Source organism: Eumetopias jubatus, unplaced genomic scaffold (assembly GCF_037043125.1).
Source record: "Eumetopias jubatus isolate StellerSeaLion01/CBP00866 unplaced genomic scaffold, mEumJub1_p1.0 scaffold_17, whole genome shotgun sequence".
Classification (NCBI taxonomy): domain Eukaryota; kingdom Metazoa; phylum Chordata; class Mammalia; order Carnivora; family Otariidae; genus Eumetopias; species Eumetopias jubatus.
The window spans coordinates 78848550-78865199 of NW_028274823.1; the positions used below are offsets into that span (position 1 = coordinate 78848550).

Consider the following 16650-nt stretch of genomic DNA (forward strand, 5'->3'; position numbering starts at 1 on the left):
CTTTCCTTGTAATATCTTTGTCTGGCTTGGGTATTGAGGTAATGCTAGCTTCATAAAATGAGATGGGAAATTTCTGTCTTCCTCAAATTTCTGTTAGATTGTATAGAATTGATATTTCTTTCTTAAATATCAGTAGAACTTTGCCAAATAAGCCATCTGAATCTGACTCTCGAATTTTCTTTGTGAAAATATATATACGATGTAGACAGATAACTTATTTCTTCCAGACTGATATCTGTGATCCTTGTTAGCTTAGGTATTTTAAGAAATTTAGAGATTTTATTTAAGTTGTCAAATTTATTGGCATAAAGCTTTGCATAATATTTTTTATTATACTGGCAATGTGTATAGAATCTGTAGTGAGGTTTTCTTTTCCCTTCTTTGTTCTTTATGTTATCATTTTTGTCTTTTCTATTTTTTTTCTATCAGGATGGCTAAAGCTTTATCAATTATATTATCTTTTTGAAGAACCAGTTTTTGGTTTCACTGATTTAACTGTTCTTGATTTCCTTGACTTTTTTTCACAGGTACATTAACTTTTCTTTTGTTTTCCTCCAGTTCTTTTTTTTAGGTTGTTTTTTTTTTTTAGTTATTTTTTGGTTATTTTTCCCATAATCATAAGTACCTCAAATTGGATATTTGGAAGTTGGTGATAAACCATAACCTCATGAGAGATTTTTTTCCCCCCAGAAGGATTGCTTGTGTGCTTATGTGTTTATTCCCATCATTAGGAAAAATATTCATAACTAAATAACTTGCTACTATGATTTATCCAGATATTGTGAAAGAGACTGACTTCTCTACACTCTCAATAGTTCCTTAAAGATTTCCTTTGCTTTGACTTGGTCAAAATTACATTTTCTTGAAGCAATTTTTAAAGAAGAGTACAAAGTTGAGATGTTTCCTGAGCCCTTATATATCTGGGAATGTTATTTTGCATCTCAGCCTTTACCAGTAAAATTTTTTTCATTGTCTCTGGCTTTTTATGTTGATGAACAATTGCATTTTGCAATCACATTAATTTTGAACCCTTTATCTGTAAGACTGTTATTTCCATCTGAATGCTTTTTGCATTTATTTTCTAGTGGTCTGAAAAATGTCATCAATAGGTAATCCTAAAAAAGGGGTGGGTCCTACAGTCAAGTATTTTGGGGAAATATTGAGTTACATATGCAATGCTAAATATGTTTCATGATTGTAGGTCTTCTAATTGTGCACAGTGCACCTTTAAAGCTTACGTGGCATTTCCCAAACATACTAAACAGCAGGGCCCTTTTGAGTTCATGGAATTTTGAGTATGGGTTCTTCATTCCTACCACGTGCCAACGTCTCCCTGCAAGAGCACTAACCTGTAGTCTGTTAAAAGGATACTATAGAAAACATTCCTCCTAAACCATGGAAGCTAGTACCCTGGACATCTGGTAAGAGTGATACTTAATATCATCAATTACACAAGGTAATTGAATTATAGTGCCACACAGTATTTACCATGTATGGTAAGTTATAAACTTTACCCTGGGTTTCCTTGGGGATGTCTGGGGTTGACCTCATCAGAGGATGCTTCCCATGATAGATGAGATCCAGAGTGGCATAAAAAACCTGAATCTGCATATCAGCTGCAGCACAAAGTTGAGACATCATATTTTTGAGCAGTGGCTGCCCAGTTTGATAATGTCCAGCAAATTGGTTAACCCCACTTGATAATCATTTGAAAAATACTTCATCAGCATAGAAGGAACCTTAGCAAAATCAGTGGGGCATTCTGGTCCCATTGACATGTTGGTAATGAGTATATCCTAGCACAGAAGGAATGGTATATACCATTTCAGGGGAACATTTTCCATCATTCCAGGAGTTAATAAAGTTGGTGAACTCCCTGAGGAATGGGGAAGATACAGTATAAGAACTACAATGGTCTCTTTCTTTCAGTCTACTTCCACGGACTGTAAAATGATAATCTTGATGTGGTTAGTCTGTTTGCAGTAAATGCACCCGGCAATCCTTAGGATTCGTGAACCACAGCCAATATTCTAACATCTTCACACCACACCTCATTTTCCAGGCAGATCTGCAGACAACGAAATCCCCAGCGATTAGTTAAAAAGATATTCAGTCCTTCTTCCATCCATGCTTTCAGGGAGAAACACGTCAATATAAACAGGGCTCAATATTCTACCTCTCTGCATGAATCATACCACCGAATGGAGGGGTATCCCAAGGCATTCATTCAGAATTTTGAAGATTACGTTTCATTTTTATTCCTCATATCTCCTAAAAATCTCTTATAGTTCTGCCAGATAATTTGTCAAATAATTTCTCAAGGAATTACCTGACAGTCTGAATTTTTAGCTAGTGTTCTTTGGGGAGCCCTGTGACAGAATGTAAAATATCCCACTAACTTTGTTATAAGTTTTCTGCTGCTGAGCAGCTTTTCTGCACATTTCAATTGGCTAGCATTGGGATAAAGAAAAATTGTGCAAGCAGCTTCTTGCACAAAGCATCTGGTGTTTCTGCATGTAGACCATCAATTATTACAGGATCTCCATCAAATACAAAGTTAGACAAAAATGTTCTGATAAGAAATGCTTATCAACCTTGGAAAAATTGTTCCCCATAAAAATGCTCTACTCAAATCCAAGATTTTAACAGTAAGATCCCCTGCTCTTTAATGCTTTTCTTTGTCTAGATGGATTCCACTGATTTTAAAGTCAAACATAATCAGTTCAACCACTCAGTTGGTTTCTGGATTAAAGGAATCCACAAGTCTTTTAATCAGCTGGTAATTTTCACAAACTTTGATATAATTCTACATTTGTGTTTAACTTTTCTCCCCTGGTGCCAATACACGAGCAAGGTTCATCTGCTTTCGGTAAGCAACTTTCACAAAGTCAGCCACTCTGCACAAGGAATCCCAGGGTGCATCCCAGGAGCAGGGGGTGGGGCCCAGGCAATGTAGAAAATGCATGCTCCACCAGCAATCCTTTCTCGGGGCTTTTTCCTGGCCAATTTGAAATCCTTCTGAGGTAGTGAACTCAGAAACTCCAAAAGGACCCCCCAGCTCTTGGTGAACACGTCCAGGCAGTTGTCCTGGGGCTTGATATTGAAGACAGTACCCAACAGGGACTAGCTGGTGCTGACCCCTCTCTGGCTGGGATCCTGGCTCTGAGGCAGCTTCGCGTCTGGAGCTGACTTTCCCAGCTGTAAGGTCCCACCCCCCAACCATCCCCCCCCACCCTCCAGCCTTAGCACTGCCGCTCCAGCCTTGATTTCCTTGACTTTTGCTTTTTATTTTCTTTGTCCTGTTAGCTTTGGTTTAAACTGGCTATTGTTTTGCTAACTTCTTAAAGTACAAGTTAAGGTCATTAGGTGAGATCTTACTTTCATTCTAACATAAACATCACTTTAAATTTCCACCTAAGCACTTCTGTAGTTACATTCTACCACACTCAGTTTTCATTTCTCATTAACTTCAGATTTTTTAATTTTATTTTTTTAGTTTCTTCAGTCTTTTCTTCTCTAACCCATTGGCTATTTTAAGGCATGCTGTTTAACTTCCAAATATGTTGGTATTTTCCAAATATCTGTTATTGATTCTGTTGTGGCCAGAAAACACACTTCATTTGATTTTAAAATTGTTGAGATTTTTGTTCTGATCCAGAATATGGTCTATTAGTGAATTTTCTATGTGCAATTTAAAAGAATATGTTTTCTGGTTCTTTGAAAATATCAACAAAATCGTCAAGCTTCTAGCACTACTGACAAAGAAATGAGTAAAGACATAAACTACCAATATCAGGAAAGAAAGAAACAGAGAAACAAAATTACAGAAAAATATCCCTAGCGATACAGATGCAAAATCCTTAACAAAGTATTATCAAATTAAGTATTAACAAATTAAGTGTGGAAATATATAAAAAGAAATATAAGCCTAAGTAGGATTCATTTCAGAGAAGCAATGCTTGACCAATATTTGATAATCAAACAATGCAATCCACCATATTAACAACCTGAATCAGAGAAAACATGATCATATCAATTGGTGGAATAAAAGCACATGACAAAATTTAAGCCATTCATGATAAAAACTCCCAGATAAAAAGGAATAGAGGGAAACTCCCTCACTTAGAAAAATAGAATCTACAAAAACTCTGTAGGTTACATTCTACTAAATGATGAAAGTTGGAGCACTGTCCCTCTAGGATCTAGGATAAGGTAAGGATGTCTGCTCTCAGCACTTTATTCAACCTAATGCTAGAAGATCTAGCCAGTGCAATAAGACGAGGAAAAAAAAAAAAAGAAACAAAAGGCATACATATCAGAAAAGAAGAAACAAAACTATCCTACTGAGAGGAAACATGATTATCTATGTATGAAATCTAAGGAATATATTTTTTAGAAAACCCTCCTAAAACTAATGATTAAATTAAAATGGTAATACTGTGATGGTTAATCTTAGATGCCAACTTGACTAGGCTAAGGAATGCCCAGATAGTCACTAAAATAGTGTTTCTGGGTGTGTCTCTACAGGTGTTTCAGGAAGACATTAACATTTGAATCAGTAGGTTGAGTAAAGAAGATTCATCCTCAACAGTGCAGGTGGACATCATCCAATTCTTTGAGGAGCTGTATAGAGCAAAAAAGTGAAGGAATTGTCTTGCTCTTGTTGAGCTGAGACTTCCACCTTCCCCTGCCCTGGGACAACAGAGTTCCTACTTCCTGGGCCTCCAGACTCAGGACTCACACTGTAATCATACACCCCTGGCTTTCCTGGTTCTCCAGTTTGTAGACTGCAGATGTCAGACTGGGATTTCTTAGCCTCCCAAGTCTGTCTGTCTGTTTGTCTGTCTCTCTCCACACACACACACACACACACACACACACATACACACACACACTCACACACACACACAGATATATAGTAATATATAGTTGTATATAGTTACATAGTTATATATATAGTTACATATATAGTTACATAGTTATATATAGTTTATATATAGTTATCCATATATACATATATAGAGTTATGTAGTTTTATATATATAAAACTTCTTTGGAGAACCATGAAAAATAAAATACCATTTTAAATCACTAAAAAATAAAGAAAATGCTTAGGTTTAAATCTAACAAAATATGTATGCTGAAATCTACAAAACGTTGATGAAATAATCAAAGGAGATCTACATAACTAGAGAGACATATTGTGTTCATTATTGGGTGGTCCAACATAACAAAGACGTCAATTCTTTATATATTAATATAAAGTTTTAATGCAATTCCTAACAAAATCCCAGCAAAGCTTTGGGTAGAGATAGAGAAACTTATTTTAAAAATTATATAAAAACGTAAACGAACTAAAACAGTTAAAACAATTGTGAAAAGTAAGAATTAAGAGAGTTGGAACTGGCTACCTCATTCAGGATCTATTATGGAGGCACAGAAATCAAGACTTTGTGATATTGGTAGAGGGACAGACACATAGACAGGAATAACAGCATAGAGAACCCAAAACAGACCCATACAAATATGCCCAACTGATTTTTGACAAATGTGCAGAAGCTGTTTAGTGGAAGAAAGATAGCCTTTTCAACAAGTGGTATTGGATCAATTGCACACCCACAGACAAAACATTGAACCTCAACCTATTTCACAACTTACACAAAAATTACCTCAAAATGTGTCATACACTTTAGTGTAAAAACATATAACCATGAAACTAAACTCCTTGGTAAAAAATAGAAAATCTTTAAGATCTAGGAGGAGGCAAGTAATTCTTGGACTTGACACCAAAATGGGATGCATTAAAGAAAAAGTTGATGAATAGGGCATCATCAAAATTAAAAATGTTTGGGGGCACCTGGGTGGCTCAGTCGTTAAGCGTCTGCCTTCAGCTCAGGTCATGATCCCAGGGTCCTGGGATCGAGCCCCACATCGGGTTCCCTGCTCGGCGGGAAGTCTGCTTTTCCCTCTCCCACTCCCCCTGCTTGTGTTCCCTCTCTTGCTGTGTCTCTCTCTGTCAAATAAATAAATAAAATCTTTTTTAAAAAAATTAAGTGTTTGCTCTACGAAGACCCTATGAAGACAATGAAAAAAATATCTACACATTGAGGGAATATATTTGCAAAATACATGTCCAGCACATATCTGACAAAGGGCTAGTATCCAGAATAAAACACTTTTTTAAAAAGCTATTAAATCCAACGGTGAAAACAACAACAAAAACAACAACAATCCAATTAGAAAATGGGTAAAAGCAATAAACAGTTCTCCATAGAGGATATACAGATGACAAACAAGCATTAGGAGACACAAATTAAAACCACAGGAGGTACCACTGCATGCCTATCAGAATGGCTAAAATAAAAAATAACACCAGCAAATACTGGCAGAGATCCAGAGCAAGTGGATCACACATACATTGCTTGTGGGAATGTAAATCGATACAGCCACTCTGGGAAACAATTTGGCAGTGTCTTTCACAAACTAGACCTGCACTTGCTGTAAAACCCAGCAATTGCTCTGTGGGCAATTTAACTAGAATAATATTTTATGTTCACATAAAAATTTCAGCATGGTTGTGATAGTATCTTTATTTGTAATAGCCAAAACCTGCTAAAAACCCAATGGGTTAGTGTCTTTCAATGGGCTTATGATTAAACAAATTGTGGTACATCCGTATCATGAAATATTACTCATCAATCCTTCAATCAATAAAAAGAGACTATTCATAAACACAATCTGGATGACTCTCCAGAGAATTATGATGAGTGGGGAAAAAAAAAATCCAAACCAGAAAAGTTACATAGCGTATGATGATAACCTTGAAATGGCAAAATTTTAGGAATGCAGAACAGATTACTGGTTGCCAGGGGATAAGAACTGGACACAGAGGAGAGGTGAGCCGTAACTATAGATGGGAATGTATTAATAATGAGCTAACCTTGCGGTGATTGCAGTATTCTGTACCTTGGCTGTCTGAGAGCAATATGCTTGTAGAGATCTTGTACTCTAGGTGGACAAGATGTTACAGTTAGGTCATCATATTAGGTAATGCGTGCGTGGGATCTCTCCATCGTGGATCATACAACTGCATGTGAATGTACAATTACCTAAAAATAATTTTTTAAAAAGTATAATTTTAAAAGTATTAATGTTCAGGAAATAGACCTTCCCAAACTGATAATGTCACTCATTAAACACTAAACAAATTTTATGAAAAACAATTTTAGGGCACCTGGGTGGCTCAGTCAGTCAAGCAACTGCCTTCAGCTCAGGTCATTATCACAGGGTCCTGGGATCGAGTCCTGCATTGGGCTCCCTGCTCAGTGGGGAGTCTGCTTCTCCTTCTGCCCCTCACCCTGCTTGTGCTCTCTCTTTCTGTCTCTCTCAAATAAACAAATAAAATCTTTAAAAAAATTTGATACTATATTGCAAGAGTATCTTAAATCTTCCTACCCTTTTACTCAAGCATCTCTTTCTGAGGATTTGATACTATATATAATCACATTATGTTATATTTAAAGTTTCCATTATTAAAAATAAATGAGCTAATGAGATTTATGGGCACAAATTCATTAGTCACTTATCATAGCAACAGCAACAGAAAGGAAACTACAAAAATTTCCAAATACAGAGAGCCAGCAATATAAATTACGTTGTTTACGTAGAAGAAATACATCCATATATTTGCATGATGCAAACAAGTAGGTAAAGCAAATTATAAGACTATCTTCTATATAATTTTAAATCTGTATTAACAATAGTTAGTTATTAATAAATATTAATAGTTATTAATATCTCGTCTAAATATACTAACAAAGATTGTTTGCTTGACCAAACTTTAGTCGGGCCTAAACTTCCCCCTAGGCTCATGTGTGGACAGCTGAAAATCCAGTTTTAGCAAGAACCCTGCTAAGTCAGTTTAACCAGAACCCCTCTACTCTCAATATTGGTCACCCTAGATATCGGTCAGGTTCTTCATCCTCCACCACGCACAGGTGATGCCGGATCACCCTGGCCTGTTGGCCGCAAAGAATCCTGTTAGGTCGACTTAACCAGAATCCCTTTCACCCTTGATATTTCCTCTTACTAATTTTCCATTCATTGACCCCACCCTGCTCCTGAGCTATAAATTCCCATTTACTCATGTTTTTTTTTGGAGTTGAGCCCAATCTCTGTCCCCCACTGTGAAATCCATTGCAGTGGGACCTGCACCAAACATGACGGTCCTGAATAAAGTTTGCCTTAACCATCTTTAACGAATGTCATTGAGTATTTTTCCCTTCAGCAGTATTTACACGAAAATAAAAGTAGCAGTTATGTCTAGGAAAGAAATTACGTTTTTAAAATGTTTTTCTTTATATATTTCTTGTATTTTCCTAATTTTCTATAATTAACATGTTAATTTCATAATCAGAAAATAATCCTCTAAATTGAAGTTAATAGTTGCCTTTCATGAATAGATTATGAATTTCATGTGGGTCAAATTGAGAGCTAGTGTTATTTTGGTCTTCCATAACCTTGTTAATTTCTTCTTCTCTTGTTTTGTCAATTACTGAGAGAAGAATGTTGACGTCTCCTAGGGTAGTATTGGATGTTTTGTTGTATTTCTCATTTCAGCTCACTCAGATTTCGCTGGGATCTTGAAACTCTGTTGTTAGAGACAAAAATCACATGGGGTTGTCTTGTCTTCCCTCTGAATCAACTCTTGGCTTTGCAATCTCCTTTACTGGAAATTGGCACAGTTTTCTTTGTTTTTTTAATTTTTTATTGTTATGTTAATCACCATATATTACATCATTAGTTGTTGATGCAGTGTTCCATGATTCATTGTTTGTTCATAACACCCAGTGCTCCATGCAGAATGTGCCCTCTTTAATACCCATCACCAGGCTAACCCATCCCCCTACCCTCCTCCCCTCTAGAACCCTCAGTTTGTTTTTCAGAGTCCATCATCTCTCACGGTTCTTCTCCCCCTCTGACTTACTCCCCTTCATTCTTCCTCTCCTGCTATCTTCTTCTTTTTCTTTTTTCTTAAAATATTTTGCGTTATTTGTTTCAGAAGTACAGATCTGTGATTCAACAGTCTTGCACAATTCACATCTTTGGGGTAAATACCCAGTAGTGCAATTGCTGGATCGTATGGTAGCTCTAATTTCAACTGTTTGAGGAACCTCCATACTGTTTTCCAGAGGGGTTGCACCAGCTTGCATTCCCACCAACAGAGTAGGAGGGTTCCCCTTTCTCCGCATCCCCGCCAACATCTGTCGTTCCCTGACTTGTTAATTTTAGCCATTCTGACGGGTGTGAGGTGGTATCTCATGGAGGTTTTGATTTGGATTTCCCTGACGCCGAGCGGATGTTGAGCACTTTTTCATGTGCCTGTTGGCCATTTGGATGTCTTCTTTGGAGAAATGTCTGTTCATGTCTTCTGCCCATTTCTTGATTGGATTATTTGTTCTTTGGGTGTTGAGTTTGATAAGTTCTTTATAGATTTTGGATACTAGCCCTTTATCTGATCTGTCATTTGCAAATATTTTCTCCCATTCTGTCGGTTGCCTTTTGGTTTTGTGGACTGTTTCTTTTGCTGTGCTTTTTCATCAAGATAAAAAGCTTTTTATCTTGATGAAATCCCAATAGTTCATTCTTGCCCTGGCTTCCCGTGCCTTTGGCGACGTTTCTAGGAAGAAGTTGCTGCGGCTGAGGTCGAAGAGGTTGCTACCTGTGTTCTCCTTTAGGATTTTGATGGACTCCTGTCTCACGTTTAGATCTTTCAACCATTTGGAGTCTATTTTTGTGTGTGGTGTAAGGAAATGGTCCAGTTTCATTCTTCTGCATGTGGCTGTCCAATTTTCCCAACACCATTTGTTGAAGAGACTGTCTTTTTTCCATTGGACATTCTTTCCTGCTTTGTCAAAGATGAGTTGACCATAGAGTTGAGGGTCCATATCTGGGCTCTCTATTCTGTTCCATTGATCTATGTGTCTGTTTTTGGGCCAGTACCATACTGTCTTGATGATGACAGCTTTGTAATAGAGCTGGAAGTCCGGAATTGTGATGCCGCCAGCTTTGCTTGTCTTTTTCAATATTCCTCTGGCTATTCAGGGTCTTTTCTGGTTCCATACAAATTTTAGGATTCTTTGTTCCATTTCTTTGAAAAAAGTGGATGGTATTTTGATGGGGATTGCATTGAATGCATAGATTGCTCTAGGTAGCATTGACATCTTCACAATGCTGATTCTCCCAATCCATGAGCATGGAACGTTTTTCCATTTCTTTGTGTCTTCTTCAATTTCTTTCATGAGTATTTTATAGTTTTCTGAGTACAGATCCTTTGCCTCTTTGGTTAAATTTATTCCTAGTTATCTAATGGTTTTGGGTGCAATTGTGAATGGGATCGACTCCTTGATTTGTATCTCTTCTGTCTTGTTGTTGGTGTATAGGAATGCCACTGATTTCTGTGCATTGATTTTATAGCCTGCTACTTGACTGAATTCCTGTATGAGTTCTAGCAGTTTTGGGGTGGAGTCTTTTGGGTTTTCCACATACAGTATCATATCATCTGCAAAGAGTGAGAGTTTGACTTCCTCTTTGCCGATTTGGATGCCTTTGATTTCTTTTTGTTGTCGGATTGCTGTGGCTAGGACTTCTAATACTATGTTGAATAGCAGTGGTGAGAGTGGACATCCCTGCCGCGTTCCTGACCTTTGGGGAAAAGCTCTCAGCCTTTCCGCATTGAGAATGATATTCGCTGTAGTTTTTTCATAGATGGCTTTTATGATATTGAGGTATGTACCCTCTAACCCTATACTCTGAAGAGTTTTGATCAAGAAAGGATGCTGTACTTTGTCAAATGCTTTTTCTGCATCTATTGAGAGGATCTTATGATTCTTGTTCTTTCTTTTGTTAATGTATTGTATCACGTTGATTGATTTGCGGATCTTGAACCAGCCCTGCAGCCCAGGGATAAATCCCACTTGGTCGTGGTGAATAATCCTTTTAATGTACTGTTGGATCCTATTGGCTAGTATTTTGGTGAGAATTTTTGCATCCATGTTCATCAAGGATATTGGTCTGTAATTCTCCTTTTTGATGGGGTCTTTGTCCGGTTTTGGGATCAAGGTAATGCTGGCCTCATAAAATGAGTTCGGAAGTTTTCCTTCCATTTCTATTTTTTGGAACAGTTTCAGGAGAATAGGTATTAATTCTTCTTTAAATGTCTGATAGAATTCCCCTGGGAAGCCATCTGGCCCTGGGCTTTTGTTTGTTGGGAGATTTTTGATGACTGCTTCAATTTCCTTAGTGGTTATAGGTCTGTTCAGGTTTTCTATTTCTTCCTGGTTCAATTTTGGTAGTTGATACATCTCTAGGAATGCACCCATTTCTTTCAGGTTATGTAATTTGCTGGCATAGAGTTGCTCATAATATGTTCTTATAATTGTTTTTATTTCTTTGGTGTTGGTTGTGATCTCTCCTCTTTCATTCATGATTTTGTTGATTTGGGTCATTTCTCTTTTCTTTTTGATCAGTCTGGCCAGGGGTTTATCAATCTTGTTAATTCTTTCAAAGAACCAGCTCCTAGTTTCATGGATCTGTTCTACTGTTCTTTTGGTTTCTATGTCATTGATTTCTGCTCTGATCTTTATTATTTCTCTTCTCCTGCTGGGTTTATGCTTTATTTGCTGTTCTTTCTCCAGCTCCTTTAGGTGTAGGGTTAGGTTGTGTATTTGAGACCTTTCTTGTTTCTTGAGAAAGGCTTGTATTGCTATATACTTTCCTCTCAGGATTGCCTTTGCTGTATCCCAAAGATTTTGAACAGTTGTGTTTTCATTTTCATTGGTTTCCATGATTTTTTTTAATTCTTTAATTTCCTGGTTGACCCATTCATTCTTTAGTAGGATGCTCTTTAGCCTCCATGTATTTGAGTTCTTTCCGACTTTCCTCTTGTGATTGAGTTCTAGTTTCAAAGCATTGTGGTCTGAAAATATGCAGGGAATGATCCCAATCTTTTGGTACCGGTTGAGACCTGATTTGTGACCTAGGATGTGATCTATTCTGGAGAATGTTCCATGGGCACTGGAGAAGAATGTGTATTCTGTTGCTTTGGGATGGAATGTTCTGAATATGTCTGTGAAGTCCATTTGGTCCAGTGGGTCATTTAAAGTCTTTATTTCCTTGTTGATCTTTTGCTTAGATGATCTGTCCATTTCAGTCAGGGGGGTGTTAAAGTCCCCCACTATTATTGTATTGTTGTCAATGTGTTTCTTTGCTTTTGATATTAATTGCCTTATATAATTGGCTGCTCCCATGTTAGGTACATAGATATTTACAATTGTTAGATCTTCTTGTTGGATAGACCCTTTAAGTAGGATATAGTGTCCTTCCTCATCTCTTATTACAGTCTTTGTTTTAAAATCTAGTTTGTCTGATATAAGGATCGCCACCCTAGCTTTCTTTTGGTGTCCATGGTAAATGGTTTTCCACCCCCTCACTTTCAATCTGGGGGTGTCTTTGGGTCTAAAATGAGTCTCTTGCAGTCAGCATATGGATGGGTCTTGTTTTTTAATCCAATCTGATAGCCTGTGTCTTTTGATTGGGGCATTGAGCCCATTTACATTCAGGGTAACTATTGAAAGGTATGCATTTAGTGCCACTGTATTGCCTGTAAGGTGACTGTTAACTGTATGTTGTCTGTGTTCCTTTCTGATCTTTGCTGCTTTTAGGCTCTCTCTTTGCTTAGAGGACCCCTTTCTATATTTCTTGGAGGGCTGGTTTCGTGTTTGCAAATTCCTTTAGTTTTTGTTTATTCTGGAAGCTTTTTATCTCTCCTTCTATTTTCAATGACAGCCTAGCTGGATATAGTATTCTTGTCTGCATATTTTTCTCGTTTAGTGCTCTGAAGATATCTTGGCAGTCCTTTCTGGCCTGCCAGGTCTCTGTGGATAGGTCTGTTGCCAATCTAATGTTTCTACCATTGTAGGTTACATATCTCTTCTCCCGATCTGCTTTCAGGATTTTCTCTTTGGCTCTGAGACTCGTAACTTTTACTATTAGATGTCGGGGTGTTGACCTATTATTATTGATTTTGAGAGGGGTTCTCTGTGCCTCCTGGATTTTGATGCCTGTTTCCTTCCCCACATTAGGGAAGTTCTCTGCTATTATTTGCTCCAATATACCTTCTGCCCCTCTCTCTCTTCTTCTTCTGGGATCCCATTTATTCTAATGTTGTTTCGTCTTATCGTATCGCTTATCTCTCGAATTCTGCCCTCGTGATCCTGTAGTTGTTTCTCTCTCTTTTTCTCAGCCTCTTTATTTTCCATCATTTGGTCTTCTATATCACTGATTCTCTCTTCTGCCTCATTTATCCTAGCAGTTAGTGCCCCCATTTTTGATTGCACCTCATCAATAGCCTTTTTGATTTTGACTTGGTTAGATTTTAGTTCTTTTATTTCTCCAGAAAGGGTTTCTCTAATAACTTCCATGCTTTTTTCAAGCCCAGCTAGTATCTTTAAAGTCATGATTCTGAACTCTAGGTCCGACATCGTACTAATGTCCGTATTGAGTAGGTCCCTGGTTGACGGTACTACCTCTTGTTCTTTTTGCTGAGGTGATTATTTTCATCTTGTCATTTTGTCCAGAGGGGAATAGATGAATGAGAGAACAAAATGCTAACTGGTTTACAATGTCCCCAGCAAATATACTGTATACAAATCAGAAAAGACCTGAAACCAGGGGAAAAGAAAGGGAAAGAAAGAAAAAAGAAAGAGAAACAAAAAAAAAAGATAAAAAAAGATAAAAACAAAAACAGAACAATACAAAAAAAGCAGAATGTGATCAAATATGATCAGGCTAGTGCATAGATCAGTGCCACACACTAGATTTTGGGCATGTTATTTTGGTCTGTTAGAAAAAAGTGCCTCCTAAAATTTTAAAGGAAGAAAGACATATATGTACAAAATAAGGGTTGATACAATGAAGGGATGGAAGATGACTGTAAAGATGAAAATTATAAAAGATTTTATAAAAGGACTTGATAAGATAAGAAGTTGTTTGAAAAAAGAAAGAAGATTTAAAAAAAAGAAAAGAAAAAAGGGAGAGAATGTGATCAGGCAGGAGACTAGAACAGAGCCATACACTAGTGATTTAGGGTATATTTTGATCTGTTAGAAGAAACTGTATCTCAAAATTTTAAAGAGAGAACAACTTATATATATATGCCAAAAATAAGGGTAACTACTATGAAGGGATAAAATATGACTCTAAAAATGAAAAATAAAAAATGTGGTTTTTTTTTTAAAAGGGATTGATAAGATGTTGGTTGAAAAAGGGAAAAAGAAAAAAATAACAGTTAACAAAAATTAACTTTGTTGAACTAATGAATCATGGTAAAAAAAAAAGCCATGAATTCTATGTGCAGTATTCCCCTAGCGCTGGAGTTCTCCCGTTCTCCTTGTTCGGTAAACTTGGTCTTGGCTTGCTGGCTGTTCGTGCTGATCTTCTGGGGGAGGGGCCTGTTGCCGTGGTTCCCAAATGTCTTTGCCGGAGGCGGAATTGCCCCGCCCTTGTTGGTCCGGGCTAAGGAAGCTGCTCGGGTTTGCTCTCAAGAGCTTTTGTTCCCTGTAAGCTCTCGGCACAGCTTTGGAGGACCAGGGCGAAAATGGTGGCCTCCCAATCTCTGCCCGGAGGAGCCGAGAACTCGGGGCCCCGCTCCTCAGTGCGCCCCCAGAGAAAAGCAGTCACTCCCGTGTCCCCGGTCTCCGGCCGCACTCCGTGCTCACCCGGCCTGTGACCGAGCGTTTCTCTCTCTGGCACCCGACCCCGTGTGGAGTCTCCAAACCCAGCAGATCCCTGCGGTGCGCTCCTGCGCCACTCCTCCCGGGGGAGGAAGGGGAGTCTCCCCGGATCTGCCGCCTGTTGGGTCCCTGCTGGAGGAGCAGTGGCCTGACTGGGCCGCAGATCACAGTTTATGGCCACCCCGAGCTGAGAGCCCAAGTCTCAGCTACGTCTCTGCAGCCGGCTTCCCCGCTCTGATACCCGGGAGCTCTGCCGCACTCAGGCACCCCCAGTCTTTCTGTGACCCCGAGGGTCCTGAGACCACACTGTCCCGGGAGGATTCCACCCCCCGCTTAGCCACTGCAGCGACGTCCCTCCGCGGAGCCGGCTTCTAAAAGGTCCGATTTTGTGCTCCGCGGCTCTAGCACTTGCCAGAAGCGGCCGACGGAGGCCCCTCCCCCGCCGTCTATCCTCCCGAATATCGCCTCGGATTCACTTCTCCGCACGCCCTACCTTCCAGTAAGTGGTCGCTCCTCTGTTCAGAGAGTTGTTGCTACTCTCCTGTTCGGTCTCCTGTTGAGTTCGTAGGTGTTCAGAATGGTTTGATCCCTATTCAGCTGAATTCCTGAGACCAGATGAAATCCAGGTCTCCTACTCCTCCGCCATCTTGCTCCGCCCTTTACCAGCACAGCTTTCTTTTGTGAAGTGTCTGTGTGTCTCTTTATCTTTAACTTACCTTTATCTTTATCTTAATGTGAGTTTCTTAGAGACAGCATCCAAATTGGTCTTATTTTCTTAATTCAATGTAACAATTTCTACTTTTTTAGTTGGAGTATTTAGACCATTTAGTTTAGCTTAGTTTATTTCGTGTGATGATGGGTATGGTTGGGTGCATCTTGCTATTTTCTATTTCTTCCATAGGTTCTTTGTTTGACTTTCTATTTTGTGGACTATTTTGATTGTTTCTTTTATTTCACTTTATCTCCACTACTTACTTATGTGTGAAACCTCTTTATTTTATTTTTGCATATTGCTTAAGAACATTGCAGAAACATTGAAGGCATGACTCACGGTTATTTTACAGTCGTTCAGAACATTGAACGCATTACTCACGGTTATTTTACAGTCCTTTTTGGATAGCTGCCACTTATCTGGGCCATAACTTATGAGCACACCTGTTCCCGTCTCAGTACAATGTTACTGTGGGTTTAATCAATCTCACAAGTAGTTGAGCTGGATTGGGGTTTAGTTGTTGCTTTCGTTGCTTTCACCAACGTAGAATTGCCTCAACCTTCAAACCCTTCAATGACTTCTGAACACTCAGGATAAATTAAGACACTTGCCAAGTCCTCGAGGTCCCAGACTGCTGTATCTTCCACCTTTCTCAACTTTTAACCTGCCCTCTTTAAATCTGGTCGTCAGGATAAGCTCGCCAATGTCTTCATAGGCTGCTCTTGCTTCCTCCTTCTAGTACCGCTCACAATTGGCAATTATGTGTTCATTTCTTGCTTAATTTATCATTTTTACTACCTTACTGAATTATAATTTCCATGAGTGCTTAGTACAGTATGACACTGTGTGTTCCCAGTAAATATATTTTTTAAAAATAACAAATGAACTGTAACAAGATGAAACACACCAATTAAATTAAGACTAGATGTTAATTAGGAGGATAATGGAATTACCTAGAACATGTGTGCAATGTTGAGTAATTGCAGACTTACAAAGTTATTTTACACAGTGATTCTCTATTTTAAAATATTATTATATTTGATTCATTTCCTTAAAGTATGCTAAGTCCATCAGAATTAAATAGATTTTGCTATAAAAGTGGCCTGTTCTATTTAGTGAAGTGCAATTGCTTTGATTTAAAATCGT

The 16650-nt window shown here is 38.3% G+C and overlaps 1 pseudogene; it reads right to left on the reverse strand.

Annotated features, from left to right (window-relative positions):
* Positions 1-1178: 1178 nt before the first annotated feature.
* The window catches only part of LOC114210256 (mitochondrial intermediate peptidase pseudogene), a 95978-nt pseudogene continuing 80506 nt past the window's right edge, over positions 1179-16650 (reverse strand).